Below are 18,253 nucleotides of genomic sequence, written 5' to 3' on the forward strand. Positions count from 1 at the left end.
GGTTGCAGGCACATCCCCAGCAGGAGGTGTGCAGGAGGCAGCTGATCAATGTTTCTAACTCTCTATCCCTCTCCTTTCCTCTCTGTAAAAAAGCAATAAAATATTTTTAAAAAACAAACAAATAAAACCCTTTGCTTCCTAGGCAAATACAGAAAAAAACTTTTTTTCCTTACTTTCAGAAATAGGCTTATTTTTCCAATGGAAAACATACATACATTCTTTTTTTAAAAAAAATTAAATCTTTATTGTTCAGATTATTACAGTTGTTCCTCTTTCTTCCCCCCATAGCCCCCCTCCACCCGGTTCCCACCCCACCCTCTATCCTTACCCACCCCGCCACTGTCCTCATCCATAGGTGTACAATTTTTGTCCAGTCTCTTCCTGCACCCCCCACACTCCTCCCCACACCCCAAGAATAGTCAGTCCACTCCCTTTCTATGCCCTTGATTCTATTATATTCACCAGTTTATTCTGTTCACCAGATTATTTATTCACTTGATGTTTAGATTCACTTGTTGATAGATGTGTATTTGTTGTTCACAATTTGTATTTTTACCTTTTTCTTCTTCCTCTTCTTAAAGGATACCTTTCAGCATTTCATATAATACTGGTTTGGTGGTGATGAACTCCTTTAGCTTTTTCTTATCTGTGAAGTTCTTTATCTGACCTTCAATTCTGAATGATAGCTTTGCTGGATAAAGTAATCTAGGTTGTAGGTTCTTGCTATTCATCACTTTGAATATTTCTTGCCACTCCCTTCTGGCCTGCATAGTTTCTGTTGAGAAATCAGCTGCCAGTTGTATGGGTACTCCCTTGTAGGTAACTAACTGTTTTTCTCTTGCTGCTTTTAAGATTCTCTCTTTGTCTTTTGCTCTTGGCATTTTAATTATGATGTGTCTTGGTGTGGTCCTCTTTGGATTCCTTTTGTTTGGGGTTCTCTGTGCTTCCAAGACTTGTAAGTCTATTTCTTTCACCATGTAGGGGAAGTTTTCTGTCATTATTTCTTCAAATAGGTTTTCAATATCTTGCTGTCTCTCTTCTTCTGGCACCCCTATAATTCAAATGTTGGTTTGCTTGAAGTTGTCCCAGAGGCTCCTTACACTATCTTCATATTTTTGGGTTCTTTTTTCTTTTTGTTTTTCCGGTTGGGTGTTTTTTGCTTTCTTGTATTTCAAATCTTTGACTTGATTCTTGCGATCCTCTAGTCTGCTGTTGGAACTCTGTATAGTATTCTTTATTTCAGTTAGTGCATGCTTAATTTCTAGTTGGTCCTTTTTCATAACCTCGAGGGTCTCACTAGATTTCTTGAGGGTCTCACTAAATGTATCGGCAGTTTCTAAAAACTTCTTGAAAAACCTTATAAGTGTGGTTTTGAACTCTATATCCAGTAGTTTGCTTTCCTCCATTTCTTTCATTTGTCTCCGCATTTTGGCTGCTTCCCTGTGTTGATAGATTGGCTTTGTGTGCTAGGTGTCCTATAGGGCCCAGTGGCTCAGCCTCCCCAATTACCTGAGGTGGACACTCTTGGTGCACCCCTTTGTGGGCTTTGTGCACAGTCTTGTTGTAGTTAAGCCTTGATTGTTGTAGGTATCACTGGGGGGAATTGACCTCCAGGACAATTGGCTGTGAGAATCAGCTGTGTCTGCAGTGGGAGAGCTTTTGTGCTGGAGACACCCTTCTGGGGCAAGACTTGCTTCAGTGGGGCTTTAGTGCTCATTGAATCTGCCCCCTGAGTGTGTCCCTTATGGGTCTGAGGAGTTGTAATCTGGATGGTCCCACGCTGACCACTGGGTACACTGGCTCTTGGATCTCTAAGGAGGTGCTAATTTAGCCTCTGCCTGAGGCTACCCAGCAGAAACTATGGAGAGATCTGCAGATTCCTCTTCTTCGTTTGGGATTTGGAGGTGCCCAGATGAGGCCCAGCTGTGAAGCAATGCAAGCTGCTGTGGGGCCTTGGCCCTTCTTTTGGAAGTTCTGGGTCTCTCTGACCCAGCTGCAGTTTGTTGGGTAATTTTCAGATTGCAAAGGGCCAGGTCTTTCATATGCAAAAGCCTCTGCAGGCAGCTTGGGTGGGGCGGGGTCTCAGGAAATCAACAGGGTAGAGCAAACAGCTATGGCTGCTCCTCAGTTCTACCCTAAGAGGCTCTGCGTCTCAGTGTCCCTCGGTAATCGCTGCAAGCACCTCTGAGAGAAAGCCACCCTCAAGTTCTGACCGCTGCCAGACAGTCCAGTTTCTCCCCGTATGAGTCTGGGTCCCCAGAGACTCTCCTGGAACTGGAGTTCAGAGCGGGAACGTGTGTCTCCCTCCCGATCGAAAAAGAAAACTGCATCCTCAGTTGCCAGCCCTTTCTGCACACGCCTCCGTACCTCTGAACTTTACTTCAGCACCTCCTCTGAATCTCAGTGTGCTTTTCTGTTTCCTTCTAGTTGTAGAATTTCCACTCAGCCAGCCTTCCTGTGGTTCTGGATGATGTTCCTTTTGTCTTTTAGTTGTATTTTTGAAGTGGTTGTGCGAGGCAGCAATTTCCGGTGTTTACCTATGCTGCCATCTTGGTTTCTCTCATTATCAAACATACATACATTCTTAAGAAGCATAACAGAGATAGTGAATTCCTTAGCTGAGAAACAATTCCCTCGAACTTGGAAATCCCAAGCAGGCTCCAATGACTTACTGCACAGTTACTTTCATTTTCTTACTCTTTGTTTTCGAGGGTTCTGTCGCATTTTGTTGCATTCTTTGGTCCTCACAAGGGAGCACCACTTGTCTCCTCACATGGGGCACCACTTTGCTGGGACTGACTGGCAGACCCTGAACGACTAATGAATGATTACTCTGACACATGTTTTTGTGAAAGAGAAGCTAAGGGGCTAGTTGGCATCAGGTGCCAAAAAAGTCTCTATTGTGTGCCTCCTTAGGTTTTATTGTAATAACAGCTTGAACTAAAATTAACCTCTAGATACAATCAGCAGGGTAAGTATCCTTGAGAAAGCACATGCGTCCTTTAAGCAAGGACATGTCTAATTATACACCTGGGGGTTCAGACTTGTTTGGAAAAGTGAAGGTAGGGGCTGCCGCCTTTGTCAAGGTCTCCCCAGAGGCCCTGGACCTTTCTGAGAATCCTCCTTACGGACATTCCAACCAACTCCCATGCTTCTCCACAAAAATTTAGTGTTTTCATCTTATTCATGTCACCATGTTTTACTTTATCTCTCCCATACAATATTCAGGCATAATTAGTGTTCTGGTTGTATTAACATCTCTTTTTCTCTCAATTTCTTTGGCTTCATCTCTGACAAGTCAGCCAAAAATTAGCATTATAATTCCATTCACATTTCTTCTTTCACTTTTCTGTAATTCTTGTGTACTTCTCAATGCCATTTCCTTCATATGTCCCTTTAGTCATCTTTTCTTTTCTCTGCTCTCACTCTCCCATTCAACTCAGCTTGCTGATTCTCCTACCAATATCTCACATTATCTTCTAAAATACCATCACTTTTTTTTGCTAATAAACTTTCCTATACTGTTAACCTTTTCCTAACAATCTTTATTTTTAAATGTATTTTTATTGATTTCAGAGAGGAAGGGAGAGGGAGAGAGAGATAGAAATATCAATGATGAGAGAGAATCATTGATTGGCTGCCTCCTGCATGCCTGTAATGGGAATTGAAAGATCAAGCCCACAACTGGGGCATGTGCCCTGACCAGGAATTGAAACGTGACCTCCTGGTTCATAGGTCAATGCTCAACCATTGAGCCACACTGACTGGGCTCCCTAACAATATTTTGATCTTATCCGATATAATAAAACCCTAATATGCAAATCGACTGAATGGCAGAACAACCAGTCACTATGAGGCTCACTGACCACCAGGGGGCAGACACTCAATGCAGCTCTTGTCTGGGCTGCTCCTGTTTTGAGCATCTGCCCCCCGAGAGGGAGGTGACTGGTGGTGGCCATTGTGGTCCTCCTGACCACACTGGTCCTATTAAGTGAAGATGATTCCTATTTTATGACATTCATCGTTTTGAGACTATGGTTCTTTGCCCTTCCTCTGAAGTTCACATGCTCTCAAAACATCACTCTCTCCCCATCCACATCTCTACCTTTTGCTGACCTTCACATCACACTTTCACAGTGATTAAAGATTTTGGCACAGGGTTATGGATTATTTCTCTCTGTTATGAGTCTTATCATTTTGGGTCACCTTTATTGTCAGAATAGGGTAGTCATACAACACTAGTTTTTATTTTTTAAAAATATATTTTTATTGATTTCAGAGAGGAAGGGAGAGGGAGAGAGAGATGGAAAGATCCATGATGAGAGAGAATCATTGATTGGCTGCCTCCTGCACGCCCCATACTGGGGATTGAGCCCCCAACCGGGGAATGTGCCCTGACCAGGAATCAAACTGTGACCTCCTGGTTCATAGGTCAATGCTCAACTACTGAGCCATGCCGCCCAGGCAACGCATTAGTTTTTAAATTTTTTGACACCCGCCACTGCAGCTACACATTCCCATGGCCTCATACTAGATCTTCTTTTCACTCATAATGGCTCTATTCACATATCTCATACTATGACCAGTCTCAAATCTTTCCACATCTCCGATTCTAATTCTCTTTGAACGTGTCCTTACAACTTCTAAAAAGCATTTGTCTTCTTGACCTCACCCCTCATCTAGTTTGTTAGCTCCTTGCTCATTTTGTTTTTTGATCCTTTCCTTATCCAGTTTTCTTTTGAGGTCAGTTGTTTCAATCATTTTCTCCTTCACATTCCTTCCACTCTATGACCTTATTACACAGCATCTCTTCTGCCAGTTTCTGAATGTGGATCAACTCAACCATCTGCTTTTTCTGATCTGCTCTTGGGAAGCCAAGAAAATTGTGTAACTGTACTTTCTAATTTGCTGCATTACTTAGGATTTCTACCTCAGCTAGCTGACTCACATACCCATTTCCTAAAGTGGCTATGTCAAATATTTACTACTGTCTTCCAGCCGCTACTCCACGCCATCTTCCTCTCTCTCAGATGATCAAGTCCTATGTTTTATAGCAAAAGTAGAGGGCACGATGTCTGAACTCCATTACAGCTCTCCTTTTCATCCTACACTCAGCAATCTTCCCTTCTTATCTCAGTGGACAACAAAGTTTTCCAAAAGCAAGCCTAGGATTTGTTCCAGAGGCCTCTCTTCTTTCTTCAATATTTCTCTCTACTTCCTCTTCCTCAGAAAACATGCTCGGATTTTCTGCATAAAAAAAAGAAATATCCCTTAATACTGCCTTCCTATAAAACTACAGCTCTTTGATTTCCTTCAACCTCAACTTCCTGAAAGAGTCTGCTACCCTTACTATATTTCTTAAGTACCATTCAATCCTCAAGATATTTGGCTTACATGATAACAAGGAACCTGTCTGTACTCAATAATGTTCATAGTGGCCTCCTAATGGTTAATCCCAATGCTTTTTATTTATTTATTTATTTATTTTTAAAAAATCTTTATTGTTCAGATTACATTTGTTCCTCTTCCCCCCCCCCCCCATAACTCCTCTCCTCCCAGTTCCCGCCCCACCCTCCGCCCTCACTCCCCACCCACTGTCCTCATCCATAGGTGCACGATTTTTGTCCAGTCTCTTCCCGCATCTCCCATTCCCCTTTCCCCCACAAGAATAGTCAGTCCATTCCCTTTCTATGTCCCTGATTCATTATAATCACCAGTTCATTCTGTACATCAGATTATTTATTCAGTTGATTCTTAGATTCACTTGTTGATAGATGCATGTTTGTTGTTCACAATTTGTATCTTTACCTTTTTCTTCTTCCTCTTCTTAAAGGATACCTTTCAGTATTTCGTATAATACTGGTTTAGTGGTGATGAACTCCTTTAGCTTTTCCTTATCTGTGAAGCTCTTTATCTGACCTTCAATTCTGAATGATAGCTTTGCTGGATAAAGTAATCTTGGTTGTAGGTTCTTGGTATTCAGCACTTTGAATATTTCTTGCCATTCCCTTCTGGCCTGCAAAGTTTCTGTTGAGAAATCAGCTGACAGTCGTATGGGTATTCCCTTGTAGGTAATTGAGTCTCTTTCTCTTGCTGCTTTTAAGATTCCCTCTTTGTCTTTTGCTCTTGGCATTTTAATGATGATGTGTCTTGGTGTGGTCCTCTTTGGATTCCTTTTGTTTGGGGTTCTCTGCACTTCTTGGACCTGTAAGTCCATTTCTTTCACCAGGTGGGGGAAGTTTTCTGCCATTATTTCTTCAAATAGGTTTTCAATATGTTGCTCTCTCTCATCTTCTAGCACCCCTATTATTCTGATGTTGGTTTGCTTGAAGCTGTCCCAGAGGCTCCTTACACTATCTTCATATTTTTGGATTCTTTTTTCATTTTGCTTTTCTGGTTGGGTGTTTTTTGCTTCTTCAAATTTCAAATCTTTGGCTTGATTCTTGCGCTCCTCTGGTCTGCTATTGGGTGTAATATTCTTTATTTCAGTCCGTGTATGCTTAATTTCTAGTTGTTTCTTTATCATAGCATCGAGGGTCTCATTAGTTTTCCTGAGGCTCTCCACAAGTTTATTGCAAGCCCTCAAAATTGCGTTTTTTAGCTCTATATCCTCCATTTCTGTCATGTTTTTTTGTCTCCGCATTTTTTATGCTTTCTTGGTGCACCCCCTTGTGGTCTTTGTGCACAGTCTTGTTCTAGTTAAGCCTTGATTGTTGTAGTTAATACTAGAGGGATTTGACCACCAGGCCAACTGGCTGTGAGAATCAGCTGTGGGAAAACTTCTGTCCTCTGGGGAGGTGCTAATCTAGCCTTTGCCTGAGGCTATCCGGCAATTGGCTCTGGGCAGGGCTTGGGCGGGGCGGGTCGCACGGGATCAACAGGGCAGGCGGGCGGAGGGAGCAGTTATGGCTGCTCTCAGTCCCGTTCCCAGAGGCTCTGCTTCTCAGAACCCCGGCAACCGCTGCAAACCTCGGAGAGAAAGCTGCCCTCACGTTCCAACTGATGCTAGACAATCCCGCTTCTCCCGTTTGAGTCTGAGTCCCTAGAGACTCGCCTGGATCTGGAGCTCAGAGTCTGAGGCTCCCTCCTGATTGAAAACGACAACCGCGCCCTCAGCCACCAGCCTGCTTTGCGCGCGCACCTCCGCACCTTTAAATTTTCCACACTGCGCCTCCTCTGAGCCTGGGTATGCTGTTGTCTTTCCTTCTAGTTGAAGAGTCTCTCCTCAGCCAGCCTTCCTGTGGTTCTGGGTGATGTCCGTTCTGTCTTTTAGTTGTATTTTTGAAGTGGTTGTTTGCGGCAGCAGTCTCCGGTGTTTACCTATGCCGCCATCTTGGTGGAGTCCTCCCAATGCTTTTTAAAAGTTCTTTCCTATTTGAACTCTCTAGTAGGTTGGATATTGTTCACCACAACCTACTTGAATAGAAATCCTCCCTTCCCTTGGATTACATGACACCATTATCTTCTAATTTTATGCTTCCTTTTTTCCTCTCTCTTTTTCAGCCTCTTGAATGTATCTCTTAACCTGCCTGTTTCTTTGAATATTCAACTTCCTACTGTTTCTTGACAACTTTCTACACATTCTCTTAGAAAATATCATCTACTCTCATGACTTTTTAAAAAATATATACTTCAGTAGTTTAAGTATACTTTCATTGTTGTGTGACAGATCTTCAGAACTTTGTTTTAATCTTTCATGACTAAAACTCTATACCCTTTAAATAACAATACTCCATTTCCCCTTCCCCTGGCCCTTGCAACCACCATCCTACTTTCTGTTTCTATAAATTTGACTACTTTATAGATCTCATGTAAGTGGAATCATACAGTATTTTTCTTTTTGTGAGCAGTTCTCTTCACTTAGCATAATGTCCTCAAGGTTTACTCATGTAGCATGTAACAGGATTTTCCTTTCTTTCTAAGGCTGAATAATATACATTTTGTTTTTATTAATCTTTGGATGGACATTTGGGCTGTGTCCACTACTTGGCTATTGTGAATAATGCTGCTATAAACATGAGTGTGCAAATATCTCTTTGAGATCCTGCCTTCAATTCTTTTGGCTATATACCCAAAAGTGGAATTGCTAGATCATATGGTAGTTCTATTATTAATTTTTGAGGAACCATCATACTATTAAATTTGGTGACTTTAGCTATCACATATATGCAGCTAACTTCCAAATCTATATTCCCTGCCCCAATCTCTTATGTCTCCTGAACTATAAAGATATGGGCTTATAAACAAAGGAACATGTTTTATCTTTCTATTTCCTGTTTCCTAGTACTGGGGGTATAGTTGATTCTAAATAAATTCTTATTTATAAGTTTATGTCTTTTCAATTCTGACTGTGTCTAACAAAGAACTCCTAGGAGAGCTGAAGTCCAATTTTTTTCTCTCTACTAATTATTGTAGAAAATTACAACAGGATAAATCACTGTTGTAAGCTTAATAGTAGCCACCTTGCAATATACTTATCTGTTTGCTTATAATGTCTACCACTGCTTTGCACATATTAGGTAGTAAGTATCTGGTTAATTAAATAATCTCAAATATTAATTAAGCTGAGAGTAGCAATGGCCCAAATTGCATAATTTTCCTCATTTCTAAATTAAAATATCAAGGAAAACAGAGGAGAAAATAAGGAGTTAGTACTAGTGTGTCTTTACTATATCTCTACACATATTTTAGGATAAATGAAAATTATGGGATATATACTGATGAACTTTATTCTGATAATATAACTTCAGTAAATAAGAATCTGCCAACAACAATTTTTTTGAAAAAGTTTAGCAAATTTATAATACCACTGAAAAGAAAAATGTTTTTAAAAAAATCTTTGAGGATACCCATCATTATTATTTATGAGATGATGAAAGAACACCGAGTAACACTTAAAATAATATTCTGAAATCACCTTGAAACTAAAATTAGGCTCAGGTTTATAATGGAAAAAACCACTACCAAAAACCAAGGTGATTGAAGGCACAAAATTTAATCATTACTTAAGACAATAAGACTCTCTTGCTAGTAAATACAGCTTTAAAACTTGCAGTAACTTCTGCCAACTCAGAACCCTGAGAAAATAAGTCACTTTCTTTATAGTAGGCAGAAGAAGAAAAAAAGGATATTATCAACACTGTAAAAGTAATGCAGAGTGGCAAAGGCTCAAAGCGGACCTGGCAGACTATGTACACTGGGATCACCAAGGAAACATGGAGCTATGGAATGGCAAAGGGCTGAGTGAAACGCCTGAAGCTCATTCTAACTTTTAAAAAATTGAAATCTAAGCTTTTAAAACTCTACGTTTTTAAAAACCAAATGAAAACTCATGAGATGCAGAAAGAATTTAGTTATTTTGAAGAGTAATTCACATGCAAGTTGAATTACAAGAGACAATTGTAGCTTAAATGAATACAAACCTAAACATTTTTTCCAGTTCCTCTGATTAAAGTTTAAACAACTCCTTCTAATTTACAGGGTTCAGTTTTCAGACTTCCACAAAATGATAGTGCTGAGCAGGATCTTAGAATTGTCAAGTACAAACCCCTCCCTGTTGGGATGAGTCCTGGAGGGCTTGAGATCACCTATGGTAGTACAACACACCATCCATGGGGAAAACTGAGACTACAACAGAGGCCTCTTGACGCTTGGTTCAGTTCTCAGATGCTAAAAGTGCCCGTTAAAATGCAGGTTTTCAGGCCCCTTCTCAGAGTTTCTGATTCAGTAGGTCAAGGGTGAGAGGCAGGAATACAGTCTTTACGTGGAGGGCAACTGTCTTGATGAGTAGTAAGCAAATGTCAGAACATTTTCAACATCTGGCTTACGAAAGGTAAGTATGCATATAATGAAAATAAACCAAAGCCATGAGAACTACCTGAATGCAATCAGGAGGGAGGATAACCCAGGCACTGAGCAAACTAAACTCTGAAGATGATTACATCTTCTCGTGGGACTGCACAGTAAGTTAAAAGTGCCTGCCTGGCCGATGTGATTTAGCAGTTGAGCATCAACCCAGGAACCAGTTTGATTCCTGGTCAGGGCATATGCCCAGGTGTGAGCTCTTGTAGGAGGCAGCTGATCGATGATGTTTCTCTCTCATCAATGTTTCTATTTCTCCCTTCCTCTCCCTTCCTCTCTCTAAAAAATCAATAAAAATATTCTTAAGCCGAAACCGGTTTGGCTCAGTGCAGGGGTGGGCAAACTTTTTGACTCGAGGGCCACAATGGGTTCTTAAACTGGACCGGAGGGCCGGAACAAAAGCATGGATGGAGTGTTTGTGTGAACTAATATAAATTCAAAGTAAACATCATTACATAAAAGGGTACAGTCTTTTTTTTTTTTTTTTTAGTTTTATTCATTTCAAACTGGTCGGATCCGGCCCGCAGGCCGTAGTTTGCCCACGGCTGGCTCAGTGGATAGAGCGTCGGCCTGCGGACTGAAAGGTCCCAGGTTCGATTCCGGTCAAGGGCATGTACCTTGGTTGCGGGCACATCCCCAGTAGGAGATGTGCAGGAGGCAGCTGATCGATGTTTCTCTCTCATTAATGTTTCTAACTCTCTATCTCTCTCCCTTTCTCTCTGTAAAAAAATCAATAAAATATATTTTAAAAAAATATTCTTAAAAGAAGTGCCTGGAGTACAAAGTGTGTCTTAGTTTATCTATGTTAGTACAAAACTAAGTGAAGAGTATCTCAAAGTTGGATCCAAGGATGGCATTTTTGCTAGTATGGTCAGACATTCACTAAAAATCTCCCTACAATTTCAGATTAAAAAAAGTCTGCAATTACTTTCCCAACCTCAACCGTTTATGACAGTATTAGCTAATGGTTCTCAGATACTGTTACATAGGGTGTGGTGCATTTTCAACATAAATTGCTCTTTTCACATTCAGATAAAAAGCTGATGCAATAGGTCAAATTTTATTAAAGCTTAAGGAAAAAAAATGCTGGCTAACCCAGTGCAAATAATTCATTCAATGGAAAAGCCCAATAAAAGGAAGTAGGGCCATATTTATCACGAAGTTGGCTATTTTTGATGCAGCCCACAGAACTGCTTTATTTTGTATTAAATATAGAGGAATCTAATAGAGCGTGTTGCATAAAAATTCATATTTACAAATAACATAAAGACATTTTTATTTGGTTCACAAGGTTTGTTTTACAAAGGACTCAATTCAGGTTTTCTTAGATGAAGTAGTTTTTCCCTTCTGTATTTTAAGAATGACTTGTTTTTTATATACCTTTTTAAGGTACACAGCTATTACATAAAAGTTATACTGTACTAGAAAGATACTATAAAGTGAACCTTAAGATAACATAAAGTGACTATCCTATATAATAAAGAGCTAATATGCTAATTAGACCAAACGGCAGAACAACTGCCCAGACAACTTCTGGACGAAGCCGGGGCTGCAAGGGCGAAGGCAGACTACTGTAGTGTCCTTTGGCCTCTGATTATGTTGCCTTTTCCTTATGTTTTCTCAAAATTCTGACTTTGGTCTTCTACAGTTTACTCTGCAGGATTTCATTCACTCCTGGAGTGTGAAGAACCTTTATGCCAACCTCAGAAGTTTAGACTTTGCCCTGTAGATTAAAAAAAAAAAAAAGATTTATAAGTTTCTGAACAGTAGAATATCATAGGGAAAGGAATGTTCTAGGAATATTACCTTGAAGATTGTCTGCAAGAAAGGATTAGAGAAAGGAGAAATAGGAGGAAGAATAATTAGGGGATTATCAAAATGGACATTTAAAGTCATCACAGTGTGACTTCAGAATGAAAATATTAGTTTTCTAGTTTTTCAGAAACTAGTCTTATTTCAGTAAGTTAATAGGTAAGGACTCAGAGGTCTATTATTTTATCATGTGGGCTTTTAAAAATATTTTTCTTGATTTCAGAGGGAAAGAGAGAGAGATAGAAACATCAATGATGAGAGAGAATCATTGATTGGTTGCCTCCTGCACGCACCCTACTCAGGATGGAGCCTGCAACCCAGACATGTGACCTGACCAGGATTTCATAGGTCAACGCTTAACCACTGAAGCACACCAGCCGGGCATGTGGGTTCTAATGAAAATCCCAAATTTTAATTATATCAGTTCCTCTACAATGTTAACCATAGTAAAAATTTGGCATGTCATCATTCTTTTATAATACCAACATGAGTTCTTATTCTCCAAAGCAAGTGACACAGGATTCTACAGTATTTTATCCTTATATTTGAAAAATTTCATTTTTTTCATTACGGAGTCAATGAATCATCACAATACAGGCATTATTTATGGATGGCAAGCTTTCTTTAGACTTGAACTAATGAACGAATGGTAAAAGTATGTGTGATTTTACTTTGTATGAGTACTAGTATATTCAAGATATTAAAACCACACTCATTGGTAGTCTGTCTTATACACAGTATTTCCTATAATTAAATCCATTAAGTCTCTAAATGGATAGATAACATAGCAATTAGAAAGAAATTATATTCTAATTGAAAATTTCTAGAATCTTAGAAAACCAGAGGCAGAAGGCATCTAAATTAGGTGCAACCCTACCATCTTTATTTTAAAATCATAGTTTTTTTTAAAATTTTTTTTTAAATTAATTAATTAATTTATTTTTTTATAAATCTTTATTGTTCAGATTATTACATTTGTTCCTCTTTTTTTCCCCCCATAACTCCCCTCCTTCCAGCTCCCACCCCACCCTCCACCCTCACTCCCCACCCACTGAGTTCATCCATAGGTGCATGATTTTTGTCCAGTCACTTCCCGCATCTCCCACGCCCCTTTTCCCCCAAGAATAGTCAGTCCATTCCCTTTCTATGTCCCTGATTCATTATAGTCACCAGTTCATTCTGTACATCAGGTTATTTATTCACTTGATTCTTAGATTCATTTGTTGATAGATGCATATTTGTTGTTCCTAATTTGTATCTTTACCTTTTTCTTCTTCTTCCTCTTCTTAAAGGATACCTTTCAGCATTTCATATAATACTGGTTTGGCGGTGATGAACTCCTTTAGTTTTTCCTTATCTGTGAAGCTCTTTATCTGACCTTCAATTCTGAATGATAGCTTTGCTGGATAAAGTAATCTTGGTTGTAGGTTCTTGGTATTCAGCACTTTGAATATTTCTTGCCATTCCCTTCTGGCCTGCAAAGTTTCTGTTGAGAAATCAGCTGACAGTCGTATGGGTATTCCCTTGTAGGTAATTGAGCCTCTTTCTCTTGCTGCTTTTAAGATTTTCTCTTTGTCTTTTGCTCTTGGCATTTTAATGATGATGTGTCTTGGTGTGGTCCTCTTTGGATTTCTTTTGTTTGGGGTTCTCTGCGCTTCTTGGACCTGTAAGTCCATTTCTTTCTCCAGGTGGGGGAAGTTTTCTGCCATTATTTCTTGAAATAGGTTTTCAATATCTTGCTGTCTCTCATCTTCTGGCACTCCAATGACTCTGATATTAGTCCGCTTAAAGCTGTCCCAGAGGCTCCTTACACTATCTTCACACTTTCGGATTCTTTTTTCATTTTGCTTTTCCAATTGGGTGTTTTTTGTCGAATCTTTGGTTTGATTCTTGTGCTCCTCTGGTCTGCTATTGGGTATAATATTCTTTATTTCAGTCCGTGTATGCTTACTTTCTAATTTCTTTATCGTAGCATCGAGGGTCTCATTAGTTTTCGTGAGGCTCTGCACAAATTTATGGCAAGCCCTCAAAATTGCGATTCTTAGCTCCATATCCTCCATTTCTGTCATGTTTTTTTGTCTCCGCATCTTTTATGCTTTCTTGGTGCACCCCCTTGTGGTCTCTGTGCGCAGTCTTGTTCTAGCCAAGCCTTAATTGTTGTAGTTAACACTAGAGGGATTTGACCACCAGGCCGACTGGCTGTGGAAATCAGCTGTGGGAAAACTTCAGTCCTCAGGGGAGGCGCTAGTCCAGCCCTTGCCTGAGGCGATCGGCAAATGGCTGTGCGCAGGGCCTGGGCGGGGCGGGCTCAACAGGGCGGGGGGAGGGAGCAGCTATGGCCGCTCTCAGTCCGTCCCCAGGGGCTCTGCCTCTCTGTCCCAGCAACCGCTGCAAACCTCGGAGGGGCCGTAGCCAGACAGTCCCGCTTCTCCCGTTTGAGTCTGGGTCCCTAGAGACTTGCCCGGATCTGTAGCCCAGAGTCTGAGACTCGCTCCTGATTGAAAACGACAATCGCGCCCTCAGCCGCCAGCCCGCTTTGCGCACGCACCCTCACCACCGCACCGCCGTACCTTTAAATTTTCCACACTGCGCCTCCGCTGAGCGTCGGAATGCTGTTGTTTTTGCTTCTAGTTGAAGAGACTCTCCTCAGCCAGCCTTCCCGTGGTTCTGGTTGATGTCCGCTCCGACTTTTAGTTGTATTTTTGAAGTGGTTGTCCATGGCAGCAGTCTCCGGTGTTTACCTATGCCGCCATCTTCGATTCCCTAGTTTTTTTTTTTTTAAGATAAAGTTTCTTTATTTTATTTTTTGCAGTTTTAGACAAATTCATTGAATTTTTTGGGATAACATTGGTTTGTAAAACCATACAGGTTTCAAGTGTACAACTCAATAAAACATCATCTGCACACTGCATCGTGTGCCCATTGCCCCAAGCAGTCTCTTTCAGTCCCCATTTTCCCATCCTTTGCCCACCTCCATCAAGCCCCCAGCTCCCTTTCTCTCTTGCTACCACTACACTGTTGTCTGTGTCTATGAGTTATATATATATATTTTTGGTTATTCCCTTCACCTTCTTTCATCCAGTCCCCCCTACCCATCTCCCCTCTGACAGCTGTCAGTCTGTTCTGTGCTTCCATGTCTTTTGACCTATTTTGTTGGTCAGTTTATTTTGTTCATTAGATTCCACATGTAAGTGAGATCATATTTGTCTTTCTCTGACTGGCTTATTTCACTTAGCATGATCATCTCCAGGTCCATCAACGCTGTTGCAAAAGGTATGGTGGCCCTCTTAAGGCTGCATAGTATTCCATTATGTAAATGTACCACAGCTTTTTTTATCCACTCATCTACTAAAGGGAACTTGGGCTATTTCCAGATCTTGGCTATTGTAAATAATGCTGCAATGAACATAGGAGTGGATATATTCTTTCAAATTAGTGTTTTGGGACTCTTAGGATATATTCCCAGAAGTGGGATCACTGAGTCAAAAGGCAGTTCCATTTTAAAATTTTTGAGTTTTCCACAGTGGCTGCACCAATCTGTATTCCCACCAACAGTGCCTGAGGTTTCCCTTTTCTCCACATCCTCAACAGCACTTGTTTGTTGACTTATCTATGATAGCCATTCTGGCAGATGTGAGGTGATATCTCATTGTGGTTTTAATTTTCATCTCTCTGATGATTAGAGATGTTGAGAGTCTATTCATTTTTTTGGAGAAATGTTTATTCAGATTATTTGCCCCTTTTTTATTTTATTTTTAAAAAAATATATTTTTATTGATTTCAGAGAGGAAAGGAGAGGAAGAGAGATAGAAACATCAATGATGAAAGGGAATCATTGATCAGCTGCCTCTTGCACTGCCCCCCACTGGGGACCGAGCCCACAACCTGGGCTTGTGCCCTTGACCAGAATCGAACCTGGGACCCTTGAGTCTGCAGGCTGACACTCTATACACTGAGCTAAACTGGCTAGGGCTGCCCCTTTTTGAATTGGCTTGTCTTCCTGTTGTTGAGTTGTATAAATTCTTTATATATTTTGGAGATTAACACCTTATCAGGTGTATTGTTGGCAAATATGTTCTCCCATTCAGTGGGTTCCCTATTCATTGTGTTGATAGTTTTCTTTGTTGTGCAAAAGCTTTTTAATTTGATATAGTCCCATTTGTTTATTTTCCCCTTGTGTCCCTTGCCTGAGGAGATAAACCAGGTATTGGTAAAAATATTGCTACAAGATGTTTGAAATTTTACTGTCTATGTTTTTTTCTAGTTTTTTTGTGGTTTCATGACTTATATTTGCCTTTTATCCATTTTGAGTTTATTCTTGTGTATGGTGTAAGTTGGTGGTCTAATTCATTTTTTTTTTTTGTATGTATCTGTCCAATTTTTTCAACTCAATGTATTGAAGAGACTTTACTCCATTTGCTCTTGCGTCCTTGGTCAAAATATTCATTGACCATAAAGTCATGGGTTTATTTCTGGGCTCTATGCTTTCTTCCATTGAACTATATGCCTGTTCTTATACCAGTACCAGGCTCTACGGAACTGAGCATGCTGGTCCACTCCCCAGGATGATGCTGTAACAACAGAGTGCTCGTCCCTGGGAAGGTGGTGTCTGGGTCTCCTGGCGACTGAATCCCCACTGACCTTCACCACCCGATGCTTTTGGGCTCCTCTTCCTATCTCTGTTGCTCTGAATTGGGGGTCCCTGTATGGGGTTGAGACCCCATGCTCAGGGGAACAGGGCGTTTTACAGCCGATATCCTTCTGGCCTCTCAGTTGCCACACCTGGGTTTGGGGGCTAACCCTTTCCAAATCTCTGCCCTACTTACCAGTCTTTATGTGGTTTCTGTAAGTCCTTGGATAGGATATTTCAGTTCAGCTAGGCTTCAGTTAGTTATTCAAATTGATTGCTCTGTAATTCAGTTGTAAATCTGGTTTGGGGCCCGGAGTTGGTGAGTGTAGCTTGGAACCATCTTGGAATCCTTCTAAAATTATAGTTGACATACAATATTATATTAGTTTCAGGTGCACAATATTGTGGTAATTGGACATTTATATACCTTATAAATTGTTCACAGTAAGTTTAGTACATGCCTGACACCATACATAGTTTTTACAATTTATTGTCTATATGCCACCCTTGTCTTATTTCATAACTCTGCCACCCAATTTAGTAAATAAACCAATTTATTGGCTATTCTTTACCAAATGACCAATACTGAGAGATGCTAAACTTTTATCAAGATCAATTTCAATAATTCTTACTACAAGAAAAATCAGGAAGATGGAAATTATTCCTCCCTATTGTGTGATCTTGAGAAAATTATTTAAGCATTGTCTTCATTTCCACAGCACTATCCTCATTATATACTGGGAAGATAAAATGAGATATTTATTGAAGGTTCTTTGAGCACCTTGGGCCAGAAGAGCTACAGAAAACCAAGGTGTAATTATTTTCATATCCACGAATTCTCTTGCCATTTGCCTCTTGTTCTAGTCTCCTTGGAAATAAAACAAAGTTGGTCATCACTTCCCACTTAATAACCTTTCATGTGGTTGAAATTGCTATCCTCAAGCAAATTTTTTCTTTTAAAGAAGAATTGCCTGAACTATAAAATAGCAGCCTAGGGCTGTGAGTCAGCATTTTAGCTACACACAAAATCAAAATGATTTAAAATAGAAAACACATAATCTTTTTGAAAGACATGTATACCTCCTTGTAGAAACTTTGAGAAAACTGGAGTTTGCAAGTTTATGAATAGTTTATTATATTTCAATAAATGCATTTTGAATCAATAAAGCAAAAGTTAAGGACAAAGAGTTCATTACCAAGCCAGTTATTGATTCTCAACTTCCAAAATAAAATAGTATAGGAAGAATATAGAGAAATATGTGTTTTTGTGTGTGATAAAAATTTTAAGTGTCTTAGGAACACTGGCCTAAGGAACTGGTAAGACTAAGAATTTTCAGCAGCCCTGACCGGTTTGGCTCAGTGGATAGAGCGTCGGCTTGTGGACTCAAGGGTCCCGGGTTAGATTCCAGTCAAGGGCATGTACCTTGGTTGCAGGCACATCCCCAGTGGGGGGTATGCAGGAGGCAGCTGACAGATGTTTCTCTCTCATCGATGTTTCTAACTCTCTATCCCTCTCTCTTCCTGTCTGTAAAAAATCAATAAAATATATTTTTTAAAAAAATAATAATTTTCAGCAGCTAGTACTTAAGTTTATTCAAGTTAATTTCTTCATCTTTTTGATGACTAGAATTATTTGGTTTTTACTTTTTACTATTTAAAATATCTTTTTAAATCATTTCATAGGAGTTTGCAAAAACAGGGTGTTACATGTTATTGATTCATTTATTCTTTCAGGTTCTTATATATCTTCCTTGCTTGTCTTTAGCTATCTATTTTAGCTTGGACTGTCATATCAAAATACTACAGACGAGGTGACTTAAACAGAAATTTATTTTCTCATTGTTCTGAAGGTTAGAAGTTTGAGACCAAGATGGCAGCATGGTCAGTTTCTGGTAAGCGTTCTTCCTAGCTTATAAATGGTCCTCTTCTCACTGCATCCTCACGTGGTGG

This window comes from Myotis yumanensis, unplaced genomic scaffold (assembly GCF_028538775.1).
Source record: "Myotis yumanensis isolate MYYU_CA2020_CCGP unplaced genomic scaffold, mMyoYum1.0.hap1 SCAF_1, whole genome shotgun sequence".
Taxonomy (NCBI): domain Eukaryota; kingdom Metazoa; phylum Chordata; class Mammalia; order Chiroptera; family Vespertilionidae; genus Myotis; species Myotis yumanensis.